The 23,727-nt window shown below is 42.9% G+C and overlaps 1 pseudogene; it reads left to right on the forward strand.

Annotated features, from left to right (window-relative positions):
* Nucleotides 1-309: 309 nt before the first annotated feature.
* Nucleotides 310-1,311, forward strand: LOC144771755 (exostosin-like 2 pseudogene; annotated as a pseudogene).
* The last annotated feature ends 22,416 nt before the right edge of the window (nt 1,312-23,727 follow it).

The following is a 23,727-nucleotide window of genomic DNA, read 5'->3' on the forward strand; positions in this document are numbered from 1 at the left end:
GGTGAACAATATTGGTGCATTTCTGCCCTGAAGGGGACCAATTTGATGTCAGACAGGTTTTATTGCTGCTTTCAGAGGCAGTGATTGTCCCTCCAAAAACTGTTTGTCTCCCTAACAATTTTCATACTTACTGCTCAGCTGTCAGCAGGACTGGTTGCGACCGACCGCAGAGTGGAGGCTGAGTACCCATGTTATGAATTTCCACACTAGTAGAAATTTCACAGTGATCTCTTCCTGATTCAAAACATCTCCTACAGACCTTTCATAATCCATAATTCTGGAAGGAAATCTCTACCCACCTTTTGTGACATGAGGTGCATTCAACATATTTTTAAGCTACCCGGAAGAGTGATCAGAACCAAGATGCTGCACGTGTCCTTCCTCGTCTGTTTCCTTTTGCTTCTTGTGATAGGAAGCTTGTCTTCTTTTCTTTCCAATAACAAAGATGATGCGATCAATGCCCTCAAAAGGAAAGAGACCTCCAAGAGCCTTTTGCCTCACGATTCGTTCACACTGATCATGCAGACATTTAACCGAACCGATGTGCTGTTGAAACTTTTGAATCACTACCAAGCAGTTCCAAATCTACATAAAGTGATTGTAGTGTGGAACAACATTGGGGAAAAGACCCCAGAGGAGCTGTGGGTCTCGCTGGACCACACCAAGTACCTGTCGTCTTTGAGGAGCAGACTATGAATCGAATGAGGAATAGACTCCAGCCTTTTTCTGAACTGGAAACTGACGCTATTTTAATGATGGATGATGACACATTGGTCAGTGCACATGATGTCACGTTTGCTTTTTCTGTTTGGAAGCAATTTCCTGAACAGATTGTCGGCTTTGTGCCCAGAAAGCATATCCCAACTTCCTCGGGAATATACAGTTATGGAGGTTTTGAACTGCAGGCTCTTGAACCTGGCAATGGTGACCTATACTCACTCCATGGTCTTGATTGGAGCAGCTTTCTTCCATCAGTCGTACCTTGAGAGCTTCCAGAAGCAGCCCGCAGCAGTACATGCTCTAATAGATTAAACACAAAACTGTGATGATATTGTTATGAACTTTATTGTGGCCAAGCACACTGGCAAAGCATCCGGAGTCTTTGTCAAGCCAGTGGACATGAGAAATTTTGAGAAAGATGCAAGCAGTGGGTACATTGGCATGTGGCACCGTCCCGAACATTTGCTGCAAAGATCATACTGCCTAAATAAACTGTCTAGAATATATGAAGGCATGCCTTTAAAGTATTCTAATATTATGATTTCTCAGTTTGGCTTTCCCAATTATGCCAATCACAAGACAAAAATGTAGCTAATCAGTGAAGGTTTTCAATTGAATTATTTCTATTTTTCGAACTGTTTTTAAATAAAAAAAATCCTTACTGCTACTTTTATTTTAATAATCTTTCCACTTCAATTTAGGTTGGACCTTTAAATCCGTTATTACTAGTATTGTTGCTGTTTGCACACTTTTCCTACACACATCTCTCTGAAATATCGCGTTGATTTTTATTGCCGTTCAATGTTCAGTGAAGAACACTGGTTGGGAAAGTGTTTACCCTTTTGCCATGTACAACTCTATCTTTAAGCTGTAGAGCCATAGCTCACATTATGACTCTCTCTATCCCTTTCTCTCTAGGAGTCAGCAAGTCTCTCAAGAATTGCTTCAGGTTTCAATGCAAGAAAAATGTGTGTGTAAATTACCTGACACCATATTAAACAAAAAACGGTGACTAACGATAGCAAACGATAATTTTTAAAACAAACAAGCACAAGTAAAATTTAACAGCAACAAGAAAAAAACGATTCAGACAAGCATGCAATCAGGGCAAGTATATGCATCTTCCCCATCCTGATAACTCATGGAATTTACTCATTTTTAGGAAACAGATAAACAATTATTGTTTCTCTCCAAATTTTGCCAGAGCAGACAGTACCAGATCCTCAGACTAGAGCAACATAGATATACCTCTCTCGATTTTGCCAGCTGCTCTCCTTTCCCTACACCACAGTCTCCTTGGCTCCCTGATAAAGCGTCTGCTTTTCTCCTTCCTGCAGCTGACCGTTCTCCCCCACTGCCAGGAGCAATGCTTAGATTGCCGCTCTTAGGTAACCCCTCTCGTTGGGCAATAGCGTCTCCTCATTGAATTGCATTGTTTAATTTGAGGTTTTTTATTGTGGTTTATTGTTGTTTAATTTGATGTTTTGATTGTTATTTACGAGCTTGTTATTGGGTTAATCTTGACTGGGGTTAGGTGCCCATACCCGTTTTTTGTTTACTTCAATAATACCCACTGCTCAATCACTCTGCAGCCTGCCCCTTCCTGTTTCTGCCGTTTTTCTATAGGCTTAAGCTACTGCATGCTTTTTTCCCAACCCACCCCCTCTGGCCTCCCGGCCAATCCCTACCACCTCCCACAACTTCTTATGGAGGCTGCTGCACAACTAAGCAACCAGCACATCAAAGGCAAGCCCGCCTGCACCTGTCTGCAAATGGACCCTGCCCAGCGCCAGGAACCCTGGCCCTCGGAACTGTCTCATGTTGTCCGCAACAGACCTCTGTACCTGGATCCTGAAACAACTGCTGCCTCGCATCACCTCAGTCCACAGTGGGACCCTTCACTAGCCTCTATTGTCGGTTCACCTCCACCATAAGATCAACCGCCCCGGCAGAAACCCTCAACACGCTGTCCCTGCACACTAGAACCTCCACAGAGCAACTCAGATGCCTCCGAATTAATGCTAGATCGCTCTGAAAACACACCACTAAAGTCTGGAACACCATGTCCACCCTCGCCCAGACGTGACCTTTAACACTGAGACCTGGTTCACCGCCGCATCTGCCCCTTACATTGCCATCGCAACACCCAACAGCTAAAAGATGAAGCACTGAAACTGCACCAACAAACAAGGAGGTGGCATTGCCATCGTACACATTGAATCTTTTACTGTGATTCTGCAAATTCATAGAACTATACTTGGGACCACAGAACGTTTGAAAAATGAAGGAGGAAAGTAAAGTTAAAATGCATATATTAGGGAAGAGTGCAACATGAAAACTTTCAAAGGTGGGATGGCTAAATCATGTCTACTCTGTTTCAAGCCATAACCTACAACAACAACAGGAGCAGGCTAACCCACCAAGCCTCCACGTAGCTTAGATTTCAAGCCAGACAACACTGAGCACGCTTACACAGCAGCATAGCATTTTCCAAATTAAGTAACTAAATCAATGCACCTCTGTCAGACATATCGCTACACTCGCCTCCACCACTGCACAGACATGTAGGTCTGGTGCTGTTGTTGTTGTTTACCTTTTAGGCAACTTCATGAAATGTCCCAAGTGTTATTCCATCAATCATCTCTGATCCTACTGACTAACTGCGAGTATGGTATGGTCATCATGGTATACAACTCTGTGGTGTACCAAGTGAGTCTAAAATTAAAAATGCAATGGATCGGCCTGCAGTAGTACAATTTTGTTTTTTAACAACAAGAAGGAAAACATTGACTTGAGTCACTTTTTTGTGTGTAGATTGAATACTAGTAAACTTCAGTCATAACAACACAAATACCAAGCCCTCAGAATCAGTGTGCAATGCATTCCATCATTTACCTGTTCTTACGGGGCAGTCCCTCTAGGCTCGGAAAGAAGAATATATATATTCAGGTTCTTTGGAGGCACACATTTCACATTTGTTGTAATATTCTTCACCCAATGTTTAGCTTGAGGAAAATGGATTTAGGGCGAGTCAGGAGCAGGACTCGGAGTGGACTTACTTCTTCACTGACTGCACACAGTTGCATCTCCAATTCAGCAATAAAAGAGTAAGACTGTGGTGATGGATTTGTAGTGACTTGAACCAGAAAGACAGTGACACACACAAATAATAAAAGTAAATAATATTCCTTAGCTTTCTTTTTGGGGGGCGACAAATCAAGCAAGAAAGTAAATCGAAAGCCTAGTTGTCAGGGAAGTAGAGCTCTCCCTCAAACTCTGGTGGTTCACCCAGAAGTAGGTCATCTAACACACTACTTCCATGACCTGAGTCGCCGTCATCATCTTCCTGCTGTGCTACTTCAGGTATGGTGTAATCCGGTGATATAAAGTGCTGATTCATTTAGATCATGGTTAACCTCTCCATATTTTGGGCTGAGAGACTGGTCCTTCTCACTGTTAGAATGGCGCTAGCAACACTGAAAACACGCTCAGAAGAGACACTAGTGACTGGGATAGCCAGATGGTTTATCGCCAGCCTGCTGTCCACTGGCCATGGGCACCTTCTCCCACACAAATACAGCAATGGGTTTTGATCAACATAGACCTCTGTTGGGTCATCCAGATAGGCCTGGACCCTCCGCTCAATGATCATGTGTGCTCTGCTTTGCTCTGCATCTTTGGCCTTTGCCTCAGCACTAGACTTAACAAACCCTTGCTGCAGAAACCCTTCCTGTGCCGAATTTGGGGCTGTTCTTGTTGTTGATATTGTTCTTGGTGTTGTTGGTGGTTTTGGCTGCTTTGAGCCGACCACACTGCCCTTGGGCTCTAAAGTTGAACTTGAAGCTGGCTGCCCTGCAGTACTTGTTGTGCCCTGGAGTACCGGGCCTCTAATTCCCGTCCGTTCTTTTTCTAAGTGACTAGCTTCCACAGCTATCCACGTTATGTAGTTGGCAACATCCCCATCTGGAAAAGGTAAGAAAGTGTGCAGTAATGGTTTACACAGTGGATCCAGAATTGTAGCACAAATGTAATGGTTGGATGACACAATGCCTCTTTGCACACTTGTATTTTCAGATAAGCGAAGGGTTAAGCTCTCCACCAACTCATATGCTTCTTTTTTCCATCCTCAACCATGTACATTGCAGACACCCGCTTCAGCTATTCCTGTAGCATCTTCAACATTGGGATAGCTTGCCCATAATACAATCCTCCTTGCTGACTTCACGTGTGAAGAGCTTGAAAGGAAGTAGCATCTCTGTCAAGCATTTAACTAGGCCCCATTGGTTCATCTCAATGATCATGCCTTTCAGAGTGGCATCCCCTCTTTGCATGACATATTATTTGATTGGTCTGTACTTCTCAAACAGAGGTTCAAGCATGCAATAAGTTGAGTTCCAACGTGTTGGCACCTCCTGAATGAGTTCTTTAACTGGCATTCTACTATCATGTTGAATGATCCTCAGCTGCTTCCTGGCTTTAAAAGAATGGCTGACATGTGGGCAGATTCTTTTGCAGGTGGTCAGTAAGTGGCTGACTCAGGCTTCTTTTTCAGAAAGTCTTGAACAATGATGTTAATGCAGAGCGCCAAACACAGGACCCTGAAATAGCCACCGAAATAGGACTGGCTGGAAACCTTTAATTTTGGGCAGATGGCTTTCACAAATTCAGGAAAACCCACCCCTTCCACAAAAGAAAAAGGGAGGAGGTCCAGCGCTAACATTTTAGCCAGCTTCGCGTTGTACAAATGTGGCGTTGGGTGGTTGCATTCATACTGCCCCACTGACCTAAACATGCTGCGAATGGTAGCCTGGATTTTTTTCTTTTCTATTGGAACTAATGTAGGTGACTTCTTAACACCAAATGTTAGGCTGAACGCACATTTTTCCGCTGTGGTACTCTCATGCCTGGGACCCCTTGGTGTGCCGACCTGACTCCTGTGCCATTGCGATGTTACTGATGATGATGTAGGTGGTACCACTGCATTGCTGCGGACAGGGCTGCTTTGTGTAACCATGAAAATATCTCCTTCTTGTTCACCTTCCACCGTTATCGGATCTTCTTCTTCATCCCCTTCATCCCCTCCACCAACAACACATGCAGTTTTTAGGCCGCTAGTGTGCGCCTCCCACCGGATCAAGTGGTATTTTTTCAGATGGGTTGTTTGGCCTCCGATACCATAATTTTTACCAAGTTTACCCCGACCAATACCTTGTCCACAAATGACACATATAGCACTGTTCACCTCCTTCTTGCTAACTGAAAAGAAGTCTCAAACTGGTAAGGACAACTTTCTAGCACTGCTGGTGCCACTTGCAATGTCTGATGAACTGGTAAGTGGATGTGAAGTTTGACTCTCTGCAATACCTACTTCTACTGAGGTGGTTGTGGTGGATGTAGATCTCTGCCGGCGAAATATGGAAGCTGTAGGTGGTGTTGATGGTATCATCAGTGTTGGTGGTATCCGTGCCACATCCCTCACAGGAATTTGGGATGGGGTAATGTCGGTCTCCACTGGGGTGGGACCGATGTCTATGATGACTGGCTCGTCATCATCCTCCTCTTCTACATCTACCTCCATAACTCTAAGGCTTTCTGGAACCTTCCTTTCCCTAGCCTTGTCTCATGGGCTTGGCGTGTCTCCAACTCCGATGGAGTCGTTATTGCAAGTATTATCTCGATCATCAGAAGGTGGGCTTGGAGAAGAAGTTGATGGACGAACCCTTCTTTTCCTTGCTGGGGATCTATAAAGCAATGGATCCGGAAAACAATGGATCTTCTGAAAGAGTAGCTTGCTCTTCTTCTGCCTCTGCAGAAAGCTCGATCTACTGAACTGCCCCTACTTCTGGAGGAATAACCAATTTCTGGGGGCGGTGGTTGCGGCTGTTGTACACTTCTCTGAGTTTCCTGCATTGATTGGGTACTACTTTGCGATAAGTCAAATTCAATATAACTGCTCATCGGCGTTGGACTCAGTAATAGACTTGCTGCCTCTGCGACATCCTTGGGCTTAGGCCTAGGTTGGTGTGGTGGGTCGACCGATGCGGGGATGCTGATCCCAGCTTTCTACCTGGATGCCGCTGCTGCAGCCACAATTTTATGTTTCTTAAAAAAGATCTTGGGTGACATACCAGTCTTTGTAAATGGTGGAAACTTCTTCTCACTGGCAACTTTCTTGGTACAGGACCTGGTACCTTTCTTTGTTTCTGTTATATCCTAAGGTTTACATGTATATGTGAATCAGTCTAGGTCCTCCTAGCTGCTCAGCCAGAGTGAGAGATGGCGACGGAATGTTGGTGTGACTGTGATGAATGGAATACCTGGGTGCCTGTGTGGATGAGTGGTGACAGTTGGAGATGGGCTGAGCAGCTAGGTAGGCTGCTCCTGGTGGGGCTGACCATGGGGCGGGGGTGCCAGATGGAGAGGATACAATTACCAGGCAGAATTGTACCCACCACCAGCAATGTTCCAACAAGGGGAACAATATCCGAACCAAGATGAAGAACCGTTCAGAACACGGAAAAAGACATCAAGACGTTAGAACATCCAGATCCTAGTATACAGAGGGTAGAACCTATTCCCATTTACAATCTTTTGGACTACAACCCTACAAAAGAAGAACTCTCTATCCTTACGAAGGGGCTTACATTTGTCTCCACAAGGTTACAAAAGCAGATAGAGACTAAAACAGAAGTCCTTGGATTTTTGAGGAAAGTCAGACTAAAAGCATATTTTTGGGAACGTGAAAGTACTAATCAAACTAATACGAGTGGTTTAAAGAGAACATTTTACCTGAAAGTGTGTTGTTACCTCCTGAAATCTTAATTTTTGAAAATCAAGTATTGCATGACTTGGATGAGTATAAAAGCAAGAAATGTTTTTACAATGCTAAGGAGAAATGCTAGCACTAAAGAGTTTATCAACTAATTCGTCCATAACTGTAAAACTGGCCGATAAAGGCGGTGGGATCGTGCTGTGGGATACGAAAAAATATGAGCAAGAGATTAAGAACCAATTGTCTAACCAGCAGTTTTATAGACCACTAGCAACCAACCCAACCCCTATGCTTAAAGAACAGATCTTAGCAATTACTCTAGAAGGTCTAGACGCAGGTTGGCTTTGTAAGAACGAATTTGACTACCTTAATAGTGATCAAAGGAAGATTCCAAATATCTATGTACTCCCGACAGTGCAAAAGTCTCTAATAAATCCACCAGAAAGACCCATTGTGGTGGCATGTGGGTCTATATTGGAACCACTCGCACAATACGTGGATGTGTTTTTGCTTCCCATAATGAAAGAAATACCGGCCTATATCCGAGACACTATGGATTTGATATCGAAGGTGGAGGGATTACATTTTGATCCAAGCGAACAACTACTCACCACCTTCGATATCGAATCATTGTACACAAATATACCTCAAGATGAAGCATTAAGTGTAATGGAATTTGTGCTAGAACTAAGAGAATGACCCCATCAAGTGCCAACTAGGTTTATTGTTACTTTGGCACGGTTGTGTTTGAAAAATATTTTTTTTAATTTTAATGAAAGTTTGTTCCTTCAAATCTCTGGTGTAGCCATGGGGTGTAGCTTTTCTCCTGAAATAGCGGACCTGGTGATGGCCCAGTTTGAATGCAAATGGATGTATAGCGACGCTAACCAATATAAACATCTAGTGGAGTTTTGGTGTCGCTATATAGATGACATTTTTATGATCTGGAGGGGTGATGCGGGACAGCTGATAGATTTTCACAATTGGCTAAATTGCAGAACACCTGAATTTAAGTTCACGATTACAAGTGATCGGAATCAAATTAATTTTCTTGATGTGTACATTAAACATGAGGAAGGAAAATTAATAGTTAGTCTGTATACCAAACCAACAGACCGCAACACATTGTTGCACTTTTCAAGCAATCACCCGCGTACATAAAAAGAAAATTTACCCTACGGCCAATTCCTCCAAGTTCGGAGGAATTGTAGCAACAAGGAAGATTTCTTTCTGCATGATAACAAACTGAAAGAAAAGTTAGTAATACGCGGCTATCCAAAAAGACTTGTTAAAATAGCACTCAAGAGAGCTTGGTACACCCCCAGAGAAACCCTTTTAACTCCTAAGGAGAAGGACACGAACTCGCCACTCACATGCGTTCTAACGTTTGACCCTAGGGCTAATAAAGTGAAAAAAATAATCCAAAATAATTGGAAATTATTAGGAGAACTTAATATACCAAAACCACTTTTTGCCTTTAAGAAAGGTTCAAACATTTGCAACCAATTGGTGCGAGCAACACCATTGAAAAGTGTGGCCCCTCCTAAAGATACAAGGGATCTACTTGGATTACCACCAGTGGTGGGGCATTTTAGGTGTCAGAATTGTGCGGCTTGCTGCCTAACTAAAGATTCCAAAAACGTGATGATTAATGGGATCACACACGTACAGAGATTATTCACAAATTGCAATTCTAAAATTATAATATACTGTATAAAGTGTCCATGTGACAAGTTTTATAATGGTCAAACAACCCAAATAGTCAAATCCCGTATCCTTCAGCATAAATGAAGGATTAAATGCAAAACAACAGGGGCCCCTTTGGTCAGTCACTAACAAACATACAACCACTCTGAAAAGGACATACAGTGGACAGTATTATGTAGTGTCAGTAATCTGCATAAAGGAGAAACTGAAAATAAACTCAATCATCTAGAGGCTAGATGAAGTACCAAACGTCAAAAACTGGTTTGAATGACAGGGATGAGATCTGGGCTCTACTATCATGGAATACTGGTGATTCCGTTACCTTGTAAATCAGTGTTCTTACAATATCAGTCTAGAATTGTTTTTATTTCAATATTGAATGATTAGATTGTACGAGGTGAGGTAACATATTGGGATATAAGGTATAATGTTACATGTGTTTTAATTTTCTCAATCTTTTTCTTTTCATTTGTTTAATTTTTGTTGTTTGTTTTATGTAAATTTTAATATTAAGTGGTTACTTTGGTTGTTGTATAAAGTGTTCCCTTGGTGGTTTGATTGTTAATGATGCCGATTGCCCTCTGAAACTACATCGGGAGTCGGTTCTAACTTCAGTAAAAGACTAGCGCAGAATAATGAGGAGTCCTCTTTCTATGATGATAACTCACGAGGTCACGTCGTGCTTAGCGTGCGCGCGTATACACAAGGAGAGCTTGTTTTAAGTTATAGCGCCCTTGGTTGTGCGAGCTGAGTACAAAACGCTTTGACACGGTCGCAGAGCGGTTTGCACAGCGTCAAAATGGACATTAATGCATGAGACGTTGGGAACATTGATACTTAAGGTTAGTAACTAAGCATGTTCGGGGTATGTTTGATTGATGGACAGTCTGTTGTTCTCTTAACTGGATAATCCTGACGAAGAGGCACATTTTTTGTCTTTGGTAGAGACTTGAAGTGTGGTTATTTCGCTACAAAAACTTGGAGAGAGGTCGTATTGAAAGTAGGCAGTCAGCCCGGTAGGGCAGGCTGCGCAGAGCGTCCGGTTCTGCGTGGCGAGCCACCGCGACACGACTGGAGGTATAATGAGTAGTTGGGGTAGGCCCACACTTAAATAAATCACGAGAGTCAAGTGGGCATTTTCGCTCTTGCTTTCTTCCACTGAACACGTTGATTTCACTGTTTGCTAATAATAAGGTGAATGTGTAAGGTAACAGCTTGATTTTCAAGGCATGTTATCCTTCCTTTGTATATTAATTCACTTTTGGGCACTCATTTGGGTGATATTGATAAATAATCTGTTGTCTCTATACCTCGAGGTTTATATATAGCTCTGGTATATCTATCAACAGTATGGTGTAATATTTTGTGTGATCTAAGTCTTGTAAAGTGTATATATGTAATATATGGTGTTTTGATGTATTTTTTGTAGAATATATATGGTTGCTGCCCAAGTCCTGAGGAGGCCCAAATATATATAGGCTGAAACGCGTCGACTGTAGTTCATGTTGGCATCACTGAAAGATTGAACTGAATCAAAAAAGTTTTTTTCTTAGAGCCTTAACTCGAAAGGGAAGTATAAAGGGTTGATTCTTCCCAGGCTTCTTTGTTTGAAATGTTGTGATGACCAAGAAAAAGGAATAAGGACTGATAATTATGTGCTATACCTTTGTTGTAAATAATTGGGCACTGGAACCAGATTTTGTGTTCAGGAAGAAAATTACTTTAGTACTTTGTATTTGCTTTTAGTGTTGTAGATATTGTGTATAGTGTATACAAATATATATATATTCAAAAAAATGATTAACATGTATACATATATGTAAAAAACCATATGTTAAAACAAATGTAAAAAATGAAATGAAAAGTACAATGAGAGAAAAATTCATTTTTTTCTACAAAGAATTGGTTGACTAAAATAAGTTAAAAAAACAAATTTTGTTGTAAACGATTTATTGAGTTGATTAGATAGCGAATGTATGAAGAAATATAGAGTGATATTGAGATTAACTCTTGAAGTATTGGTTAGAAAACCAAAGACAGTTAATTCATGGCATCTGTCTTAAAAAAGATTTAGAGAATTAGTACCATGGGCATCACTTTGTAAAAGTTTAGCTCCTGGTGGGGCTGGCATAGGAAATATGGGCGCTGGGTTAATTGCTGTTACATGGCTGATCCTTGTTTGATACCACTTGACATGGATTAATAAAGAAGACTTTCAGAACTTACAACCTGTCTACTTGTGTCTTCCTATACAAAGTACAACATATTTTTTGCCAAAAAAAGTCCAAGACCCTAGTGTGCTTAAGGACAGAACAGAAACCCAGAGACCTCAAATAAACTATTGTAACCAGTGCAACTACCAAGAAAAAAGAAAGAAAACAAAATGGAGTAAAAGGCAAGCAAGCCCCACCAGTGTCCTGTCATCTGACGGCCCCAACCTGTGTCCTGCCTGATCTTACTTCATGGACATGACCACAGGTATGGTCTGTATGTTAAGGTATGAATGTACTGACTTTCACCCAACCACTTCCCTTTGAACCTGCTGTATGGATGTATCCACTGCGCAAGGGAACTGTGGCTGATCAAGATATGAGTTATGGTCTAACTCAGTGAATGTATTCACATGTACCACACACGAGCGGTGTGGATATGCCAAGTGTGGTGTCTTCAGCACGCATGGAAAGTTGTAAATACATTTGACATCTCAGTCAGTTTGGAAATACTGCTTGGCATAAAGAACTGTGAGTTGGAGGAGTGGTCACTACAGCCAGATTTGGTGTTCCAGCCACAGCGTTTATTAGAAAAGTTTTAGTGAGTACCCAGTACAGCCTTATTTGCTGTTCCAGCCACAGCGTTTTCTACAAGATGTTTCAGAGAGAGGAGATGTTGTTACAACCCAACTTGGTGATTCTCCATTGAACAAACAAAAAGGATTGCTGTGTATCTGGCACACTTCTGCCACATGTGTGATATCAAGCCACATTGTCTTTTATCATCTTTATCTGTGCCCCTGCTGTGCACACGCTTCAAGTGTGCAAGAGTCTTCTTAATATTATGGTGAGACATTGTACAAGGAGTGGCACGTTGTGAATTCTTTTGTTATCATCTTTATCTGTGCCCCTGCTGTTCACACACTTCAAGTGTGCAAGAATCTTCTTAATTCTATGGTGAGACATTGTACAAGGAGTGGCACGATCTGCTTTCTTTTGTTTTTTCATGATGCCAGTGGGAGTACAGAAATAAAGTGTTGTGATATTACGTGTTGTGCTGCTGGACGCGGAGGCTAGTTACCTAATTATGATTTATGAAGTATTTGGAGTTGAGCCATTTCCATGCTTTCACAGTTTTTCACTTCTACCAACTTTCAGCCATGATTACATGCATGAAGCTATTTTGGCAGTTCAACCGTTGCGCATGTGTTCAAAACTGAGGCACGAGTCATCTGCTGCACGCGCACTCTTACATTCACCATGGAGGTCGCGCATTGTTTCTTTAGTGACGTTCTCGCTCCTTCTCCCAACCTTCGAATCTTCAGCTGACTACAAGGAAGACTCAGCACTTAGGGATGCCCATCGTCTTTTGACACTCCGGCGTGCCATGAACCACCCGGCACACGTCAAAAAACGTGCGGCCGTCTTAGGTTTGTTTGCTCAGCAGTCTCCATTTGATTAAAGGTGATTGTTTTTTCTGCCAACCATGTTGCTTCAGTGTCCGGGCTCAAAGTGCAATGCAGTGTCTCTTTTTGTGGAAGGTCTTCAAGAATCGTCGTAGTCATTGCATTCAAGTACGTGGGATAAGGCATTTTGTGGACCTTCTCATCAGTTTAATTTTTTACGTTTTCTGGATGCCTCTTACAGCCGCTGGATAGGGGAAAGTTCACCTTCTCAACAGGAATTCTCGTTGCTGCTAGAGGAGGTTCGAGCAGGGTTGTCAAGAGATTGTCGTTGATATGGTTATTCTGTTGTCTGTATTTGTTAGGGTCATTTTAGTGAGGAGCCATTTACTTGTGCACACAAATGTTATTATTTCACCTGTTATACTATGGATTCCGGTATGCCCTGTGATGTTTACCTATTACTCATGGTGTATTTTGTTTGATATTGTTCTGGGGCTCCCGGTTTCAACTTGTAAGATAGTGTTTCTTTTATATCACAACATGCCCGATTTTCTTTTGTGTTTATTTATGCCAAATGAAAATCTTTGGTTTTAGGTGGTGGGTGTGCACAAGTTTATTACTTTTGCAGAGTAGTTGTATTCGGGTGAGTAAATCGCTCACCGGGGTGGGGCACAGTTCACTAACTCTAGTGTTAGTATTATTACGGTTATTGGATTTGTGTTGGTTTTAATACTATGCTGCAGTTTCATGTGTTGTGATGCCACAATTATTACACTCTTTTATAGATTGGGACGTCCTAGTCTTCTGGAGGATGGACATCACATGTTAATCCCACTTGAGGGTGGTTCTAGGCTTGGTGGGTGGTTCCCATCTTCTTGTGTTGTGTTGGTAAGTCGCCTTGCGCTGCACGTCTTATATGTTTGTATGTGTGTAAGTTGCCCTGCTTCTCACATGTTGTCCTGTGTAAGATCATAGGCACAAATATGGTGACAATCACATGAGATGCTGCAACATGCACCTCCAGACAACAAATGCGCCCGGCGCTACAGATGTTGTTGTGTGTAAGTCGCCCTGCGCCTCACGTGTTGTCCTGTGTAAGTCGTCCTGCGCTTCAGGTGTTGTTGTGTGTAAGTTGCCTTGCACGTCACATGTTGTACTATGTAAGTCGCCCCACGCTTCAGTTGTTGTCATGTGTAAGTCGCCCTGCGCCTCACTATGTGTACCCTCTATGTGGTCCATATTATGGTACACGTGTATTTGTAGTGTTGGTTCACCCTTGTTTAATGTTTATGGCCTCGGGTGTAAGTTGTGGGGTGTGTGCACCTTTCACTACATTATTTTCTTTTGTGTTTCTGGGAAAAGATGGGGTTATTGCTAGTTTCAAATGTAATATTGCTGATTATTGCTAGTTTCAAATGTAATATTCCTGTTTTTCCTTCCCAATTTGACATTGTTTGATGGTTTATATCTAATTATTCTTAACAATTTTCATGAGGGAGGATGGGGGATTTTGATGCTTGTTTTTAATATGTCGTATTATGCCCATCTTTTCTTGTTTGCTTTGTTCTATCTTTGGTGATGTTTTGAATTCTGTCTCATCCCTTAGTTATGAACATTATCACCTTTTTGTGTATAGTTCTTTTCTTTTAAAATTGTAAGTTTTGTTTTCATTTGAAAAGGAAAGGGATAATGTTATATCCTAAGGTTTACATGTATATGTGAATCAGCCTATGTCCTCCTAGCTGCTCAGCCAGAGTGAGAGATGGTGACGGAATGTTGGTGTGACTGTGATGAATGGAATGCCAGGGTGCCTGTGTGGATGAGTGGTGACAGTTGGAGATGGGCTGAGCAGCTAGGTAGGCTGCTCCTGGTGGGCCGGCTTAGGAGATATGTGAGCTGGGTTAAGAGCTTTTACATGGCTGATCCTTGTTTGATACCACTTGACATGGATTATTAAAGAAGACTTTTAGAACTTACAACCTGGCTACCGGTATCTTCCTATACAAGATGTCATCAGCACGTAGTGCACAAGTTAAAAAGATGTCTGTGTTCACACATCACGTGATGTCGTGCTCAGAAGGACTTCTGTCTGGCAGTACAATGGGTGAAGTTGTCTCCTCCTGTTGAAACGTGACATTCAGTGTTGTGGTTTAATTACTACTAGTGCAAACAAACAAATATAATATACTAGCAGCCCGCCCCGACCTTGTCCGGGAGCAATCAGGCTTCCCCAACCCCCGCCCGCCCCGACATAGCAGCCCGTCCCGAAATGAGTGTTCAGGGCCCCCGCCCGCCCCGGCCCCCGCCCACCCCCCGCCATGAGTGTTCTGGGCCCCCGCCCGCCCCGTCCCCCGCCTGCCCCGACCCCCGCCTGCCCCGACATTGTCCGTGGGTCCCCCGAAGCCTTACCTCAGCCGCCGCTCCTCCCCAGCGCTCCTCAGTTCACCGCTCCGCCGCTCCTCACCGCCCGTCTGCCGCTCCTCACCGCTCCTCCCCGCTTGTCCGCCGCTCCTCCCCGCGCCATGTCCGCCGCTCCTCCTCGCGCTCCTGGACGCCGCTCCTCCCCGCGCTCTTTACATAGCCTATGTCCATCTGCACACCCTGACGATTACAACGATGTATCGGGTGTGTGAATTGGCGCTGTGGTTCCCGAGTTTACCCGCCTCAAAGGTTCAAAGTTCTTCCTTTATAATAGTAGTATAGATAACCTACTGTGTGGTCACATTTATTAGTGTTATTAATATTATTAAATGTATTACCTCAGTTATTTAAAAAAAATAACAATACACTGCAGACATTTGTGAGATTTTGACAAAAAAAGGGCTTTTATGGTTGGTGTAAAAAAAAGAACAACATCAAAAATGCAAATGTAACAGACCCAGTTTGGCATTGCGCATCATGTGGGATTCAGAATTCAGGGAGCTGCAGCTGACAATGGAGGGAAGCAATGAACAAAGAGGAACAAAGAAAAGACATGCAGGCCTAATACAGAGGTACACTGGCTGCCTTCACACAATGGCCACCAGCCACATGGCCAGGCAGTCCACAACAACAATAAAGGGAGGACAGACAATGCAGGCCTATGGTAAAAGTGGAATTCAATTGTCCGTAATGTTTAAAGTGTTGTAATGTGGAACTCAATTGTCCGTAATGTTTAAAGTGTTAAATGTGTCTATGTGTTCTTTTCAAACAACAAATATCTAAAAATATTGAAATAAAAAGTAAAAAGGTATCAAGTAGATATACCAAACAGATCACAGAGTAATTGCGGTTTGTTTTCCTCAATTGTGAGGATAAAAGAAATGTGAGGTTGCCAATCCCCTTTTTTCGATAAGTATTGATGGTCCAGCCAACTTCACGCCCCAGGACCTAACTCCTTTTTGTAAGAAAGGCATTGTGTGGAAGGCATCTGGGAGGATGGTAGGAAGGAATCGTGGATGCATACCAGTAAGAATAAAGAAAGGAGAACAGCCTAAGGCAGAGTGATAACTATTATTGTAAGATAATTCAGCTGGGGGTAAAACCTCATCCCAATTGATTGATACTGTTGAGGTTAAACATCGCAAGCTTTGTTCTAGAATCTAGATACTGATTAAGTTTTTCTGTCTGGCCATCTGTTAGTGGATGGAAGGCAGATGATAGGGCGACTTCAATTTTTAGATGTTTGCACAGTTGATTCCATAATTTAGAAACAAATTGGGAGCCCCTGTACGAAATAATTTTACTTGGCAGGCCATTTGTATTTTGTATTTGTGTTTATATAGCGTATAAATCATCCGTAGGTGTCAGAGCGCTTGCAGATGAGAAAAGGAGTTACTGCGGAGCCAGGAAGCTAAAAAAGCCATGTTTTTAAGAATTTTTGAAATTTCAAGTGGTTGGGCTCGGTCCTAATGTGGAGGGGGAGAACATTCCAGGCATCAGGGGCTAATTTGGAGAAAGACCTGTCACCATTTCTGACGGTGCGAACTTTAGGGACAGATAGGAGAGACTTGTTAGTGGACCGAAGGGGTCTGGCCGGACAGTAGCTTACCAGTTTCTTCTCTAGGTATTTAGGGCCATGTCCATTGATGGTTTTATGGACTAGGCAGCAGACTTTGAATTTAATGTGCATTCTTATCGGGAGCCAGTGAAGTGGTCTGAATAGTGCTTGAGCTCTCCCCCCGCCCAGAGGGTGTGCGGGGGGGGAGCTCAAGCACTATTCTGGCTGCGGTGTTTTGCAGGACTTGGAGTCTAGCCAGGAGACTCTCATTGGTGGATGCAAGTAGTGTGTTGCCATAGTCCAACCGGCTCATTATTAGGCCGTGGACTAAAGGCATACGCGAAGAGAGGGGGATCCATTTAAAGACTTTCTTGAGGCTGCGCATCAATCCGAAGTTTGTATGCACTATCTTGTTAACATGGTTGGCCATAGACAGTTTGTTGTCAATTATCACTCCCAAGTTTCGGACCGATGACTTGGGAGGGGGACAGGGTCCCAGCGATGGTGACCACCATTCGTCAGTCCAATGTTTGTGGGCATTTCCAAAAAGCACGTTCTCAGTTTTACCGGCATTAAGAATTAGGAAGTTGTTAGTCATCAGTCCTTAATTGAGATCATGCACTTTTGGAATCTGAGTTTGGTGTTGCTAGGGTTAGGGCCCAGAATGATCAGTAGCTGCGTGTCATCAGCATAGGACACGGTATCAAAGCCATGAGCCCTGATCACTCACGCTAGGGGGGATACATATAAGTTGAATAATGTGGGGCTCAGGATCAATCCCTGGGGCACCCCTTTGTCATTATCCTGGCAATGTGAGGTAAACGCCCCAATTTGCACTTTTGAGCGTCGTTCAGTTAAGTAGCTTTTAACTCAGAGAAGGGCTAGACCTTCGACACCCATCTCAGACGGACGTCCTAAAAGGACGCTGTGTGAGATGGTGTCGAAGGCCTCCGACAGGTCGAGCAGGACCAGTATGGCTGATTGGCCTGCATTGAGGGTCAGCCTAATATTGTCCACAATCTCTAGCAGTGCCATTTCTGTGCAATGGTGTGCCCTGAATCCTGACTGAGATGAGTCAAGCAGCTGATTGGCCTCTAGATGTTTGCATAGTTGCTTGTTGACTAAGGATTCCATAACTTTAACGAACATTGGTAGAAGGGAAATGGGACGGTAGTTAGAGAGTTGCTTAGGGTCGGCGTTGTTTTTTTTTAATGTAGGTCTTATGATGGCTTCTTTCCAGTGAGAGGGGACAGAGGAGTGGGATAGTGAGAAATTGAGGGTTTTCGTGAGATCCGAATCAGCGCAGGTGCAATTTTTGCCAGAATGTGAACGGAGGCAGGGTCTGTTGGGGATCCGGATTTGATTTTATTCAGAGAGTAGGCTACCTCAGTTTCTGAGATTGGTAGGCATTCTCTGAGGACCGTGGCACACGTTTGGGTTGGTTGTGTAGGCGAGCCAGCCTGTCCGGGGTGCAGGTTGGTAGTGTTAGTTGTCTGGGGAAAGGTTTTGTGGATATTATTGATTTTGTCCTGGAAGTAGGAAGAAAGGGAATTCGACTGGTGGGGGAGACATGCCGAAGGGCTCGTAATGTTTTTGACTATTTTGAATAGCTCTTTGTGTGAGTTGGCTGCTGAATTCCCCAGATAGGTTCTTTTAGCTGTGGCTATCTCGTTCATATAGTGTCTGTGAGCTATTTTGTATTGTAGTTTGTCCGTTGAGTTTTTTGTTTGTCTCCATTTACGTTCGGCTGCCCTTGCCGACCGTTTGATTTTGTCTTGGTCAGGGGTGAACCATAAAGAGAGTTTGTTGGGCCTCTGCATATCTTTTTGGGTACAATTATGTCTAAGGAAGAAATGATGGCGTGTTCAAGGGCGGGGCCGCCTAGTTGGGGTCGGTGTACTTGGTGATAGGCGGGGGAGAGAAGTGAGTGGTGAAAGATTCGTTGTTAATCTTATGGCATGGCCTGCTCCATTTCTCATAGTTTTTGACCAAGGGTTGTGTTGCATTTATGGAGATGCTGAACCTAATGACATAGTGGTCTGACCATAGGACGGGGAGAATTTGGTTGATTGTAACTTTGGGTGAGTTGGTGAATAGGAGATCGAAAGCGTGCCCTGCCTTGTGGGTGGGGCCGGTGGCTAGCAAGTTTAAGCCCAACGAGTTAATACTGGTAATAAGGTCGCTGGTGTGGGGATCTAGTGTTAGTTCCGCATGATAGTTAAAGTCCCCAGCTAAGATGAAGTTACCGGAGACTAGGGTGTGTGGGGCAATTAACTCCATGAGTTTGTTGACAAAGTTAGTTTTGGTGCCCGGGGGCCTGTAGAGGAGGGCAACTTTCCATTGCTCGTTATTTCCTGTCACCAGAGAGACGATACACATTTCGCCCCAGTTAGTTAGGGAGGTATCAATGACATGAAGTGTAATGTTTGTCTTGTAAACAATTGCGGTGCCCCCTCCTCTCTTCCCGACTCGGTCCAATCTGAATATCCTGCAGTCAGGAGGCATGGCCACAGCGATGTCAGGAGAAGACGAGTCTTGGAGCCAGGTTTCAGTCACGAGAAATAGGTCTGGCTTTTCGCTATGTAGCAGTGACCATATTTCTAGTGCATGCTTTGGGAAGGACCGTGTGTTGCAGTATAGACAGGTCAGTTGAGATTGGGGTTGTTTTTAGATTTATTAGATTTCGTTAAGTATTGCTGCCTAGATGGAGGTAGTTCTTGATCTGGGGCATATCTTTGCCTGGGACAGGGTGCGGTGTTTAGAGAGTGCAGCTCCTGACTGGTGTAGTGTAATACAGCCATCAGGGTCGGGGAAGACAGCCATGTAGACTAACTATGTGTTTAACAAAGATGTCACTAAATTCTATTGCTGACGGTAGTTTCACTAAAGGAATAAAGTGTCCCATTTTGGATAGCTGATCTGTAACTACCAAGACTGTAGTGAATTTGTGGGAAACTGGTAAATCTGTGATAAAATCTAAGCTGATTGTGTGCCAATGAAATGGATGTATAGGCAGCGGCTGTAAAGGCCCTGTGGGAGACTGATGGGATGCTTTTTGTCTGGCACAAATTGGACAAGATTTTATGTATTGTTTGACGTCCTGGCTAACATTTTGCCACCAAAAGTATCTTTGGCATAATTCTAGAGTTTTATTTATCCCAGGATGACCTGCTGTACTGGAATCATGGTTCCATTTTAGGATCTGTTGTAATTCTTTTTGAGGAATAAACTTTATGTCTTAGTGAAAGAAATATCCCTCCCAAAATTGAATTTTCTTTTTGTAAAATCCAGTTATGTTAATCCAAATTCTGAGAATGTGATTTAACCTGAGCTAAGAATGTATCAGCTGTAGTCATGGCTGTTATTTTTTCTAAAGGAATAATGTTTGGTGAGTCAGATTTTGTACCTGGTCTTTTATCGCAAACTAGCCTTGGCAGGGTGTCTGACAAAAGTTGTTTTTCACCTGGACGATATGTGATGATGAAATTGAATTCACTGAAAAATAGTAGCCAGCGCATTTGTCTAGGAGTCAAAGCTTTGATGTTCGTAAAAAACAGTACATTTTGTGGTCTGAGAATATAGTGATTGTATGCTTGGCTCCTAACAGGTGGTGTCTCCATACGAGAAATACCGCTTTTATTGCCCACAATTCTTGTTCTGCAATAGTGTAATTTTGCTCTGCAGCCACTAGTTTGTGTGAATAAAAAGCAATAGTGTGAAGGCGTCTAGTAGTTGAATCTTTTTGTAACAATACTCCTCCTAAGGCTGTTTGGGAAGCATAAGCTTTTACAAAGAATGATTTATCTGTGTCTAGGTGGATAAGAATGGGTGCTGAGGTGAAGGCCTTTTTTAGTTTAGTAAAGGCCAGTTCTGAATCGGAATTCCATTGAAATTCCACCCCCTTTTTAAGCAATCGAGTGATTGGTGTCACAATGTCTGAGAAGTTAGATATAAAGCGCCGATAAAAATTGGTGAAACCTAGGACCCATTGGATATCTTTAACAGAGGCTGGAGTGAGCCAATTCAAAATGGCATCAATCTTTTTTGGGTCCATGGTTATGCCCTCAGGAGAGAGCCAGTAACCTAAGAATTAAACCTTTTGGGTGTGAAGAACACATTCTCAAGTTTTACGTATAAAGGGTTGTCTTTAAGTCTTTGTAGAACAGAATGAACATGAGCAGGGTGTTCTTCAACTGTTTTTGAGAAAATTAAAATGTCATCAATGTACACTATGACACACACATCCAATAAATCATGCAAGACCTCATTGATGAAATACTGAATACACGCTCTCAAATCACTAGATTTTTTATATACCCCCAACAAGAAGGGGAAGACAGACAATGCAGGCCTACGGCAGAAGCACACTGAATGCCACATGGCCAGGCTACCACAACAAGAAGCAATAAGCTAAGAGGAACAAAAGAAGGAAGACATGCAGGTCTATGGCCAAAGCACACTAACTACCACTACCACAAAATGTACACCAGCCACATGGTCACTCACAACAACAACAAGCAGGAGGCATGGAAAACAATTAACTCAAGCAGGTCTATGGGGGCACAGACTTTACAAAATGGCCCCTGGCCACACGGGGATGCACAGCCAAGGCAAATGATGGCCCACTATTACAAATACACTCACACACAGGCCAGACAAAGGAGGCATGCTAAACAACACAGTTTTAATACAGCAATGCCAAAAACAAAAATCCACAGGGCTAAAAAAGGTTTGCAAGTTACACAACAACCACATACATCCAACAAATAATGCATTTATTTAACACACATGAAAAAAAGTATAATACTAAAAAAACATGTTGCATTTCAATCCAATCCGATCCATGCCCTAAATGATGTTTAGATTCAACACACACCACAGAAACAGTTGTTTCATGCACCCATGAGTAGCTCTGGGCCAACTGGCTGAAAGGCCTATTGGAAGACTACTGGCCCGCGGGAGAATTAAATAAATATTGCAAATTGATTTCAAAAGTTGGCGAAAATGTAATGAACTTAGCAATATGTTTCCTTTATAAAAGAAGAACAAATACTTATGAACAAACAACTAGGCCCCTTGTGAAACTACTGGCCACCCATCACAATAAAAAAAATGTCAAACAATGAAAAGTACAAAAGAATGTAGGTGCAATGCCCAAATTAAACAAACAACACCAATTTTCAAACTTACTTGTGAAATCTCAAATTCAGAAGTCCTTAAATCCAATGATATGGATCCTTCCAGCTCCAAATACAAATGAAAAGTGAACAGGAGATGGACAAAGCACTGGGAGGAGCCTGCTGGACAAAAACAGGAAATTGGAGACTCTGGGGTATTTCCTTCCTCTTAAAAAAAAGTAAACATAGAAAAAGGACTCCTTGCACCAAAAAGTGTAGCCAAATGTTAAGCTGAGGAGTGTTTTAATCCAAATCATCATTTTGAGAAGATGTTGATGCTCCTAGAGAGAGAACCTTCTCCAGATTGCAAATTCTGTGTGTTCGGGATCGCAATCTCCACAAAACTTCTGCTGGAAGTCCGATGGTGCACCTGAATGACGTCCTTGCAATCACAAACGCAGGACCATGCCTCTTTCTAGCAAATCTCGTGGTGCTCGCGAATAGATGGGAAGTCTCGTGGGCGATCTCAGGCACCCGGTAAGTCACTCTTGCGCGCACGAAAATGCATTTTGGGCACGCAAACACACAAAAAAACTCTGGTGCAGAGTTTTCCAGCAACACTGCCTTCTACATGGAACGCAGAGTAGCCAAAAATACGCAAACTCTATGAGTGGAGTTTTATGCTCAGAGTTACTCCATAGCCAGATAGTCAATACACAAACCAGCAGAGGCACCTAGAATGGCTGAGCAAGAAAATATCTACTTTCTAAAAGTGGTATCTTCAAACAAAGAATGTAAAAATCACCTTCTCTAAATGATGCATCTTTAGATTCTGAGTTCAGGCATACTAAACTTTATTTTCCTATCTGGTCCCAATGGGAAGTTATATTTGTAAGATGTTATAAATAAATCCCCATTCCACCCTATGGGACAGATAGCCTTTTCATAGTGAAAAATGAAATGCACTGTAATTCACTACTAGGACATGTCACACACACCAGTAAATGTCCTACGTTTATCATATACAGCGCCCTGCCCTCATGGGTACCTTGGGCCTAATTTAGGGGTGACTGATATGTAATAAAAGCGAAGATTAGGGCCTGGCAAGTGGGTGCACTTGCCGGGTCAACATGGCAGTTACAAACTGTGCGCAGACTCTGCATTGGCAGTTAAATTTTAAGGGCTACTCATGTGGTTGGCACAATCAGTGCTGCAGGCCCACTAGTCGCATTTAATTTACAGGCCCTGGCACACTCAGTGCACTTTACTAGGGGATTACCAGTAAATCAAATATGCCAATCATGGAAACACCAATCCATAATACAAATTTCACATAGAGCATAAGCACTTTAGCCATGAATAGCAATGATAAAATGCCCAGAGTCCTAAAACCAACAACAGCAGGTCAGGAAAGAAATAGGAGGAAGAAGCAAAAGGTTTGGGGATCACCCTGCAAAAATGCCCATCTCCAACAGTCAAACAAAAAGGAGGCCCTGAAACACTGCATCAAGGCTGGCACCAACAAGACTAAGAAATTCTTCTCCATCGTCAGAGAGTTAACCTATCCCCCAGCCACAGAAAGCACCATTCCCGCCACACAGGAACTCTGCAACGTTCTGGAAGACCACTTCCACAGCAAGATTACTACCATATACAGAGACTTCGATCCCCAATCCACTGACCTCCTCAACATCATCTTTCCCATGAATGCAGAGGATGACTGCCTGGCCACTACATGGGAACAACTCAGCACACCGAACGCTACCACCTTAATTAACGCCATCCACTCGGAATACCCACCGATTTCCCCACCTTT

The sequence above is a fragment of the Lissotriton helveticus genome, chromosome 8 (assembly GCF_964261635.1).
Source record: "Lissotriton helveticus chromosome 8, aLisHel1.1, whole genome shotgun sequence".
In the NCBI taxonomy this organism is placed as follows: domain Eukaryota; kingdom Metazoa; phylum Chordata; class Amphibia; order Caudata; family Salamandridae; genus Lissotriton; species Lissotriton helveticus.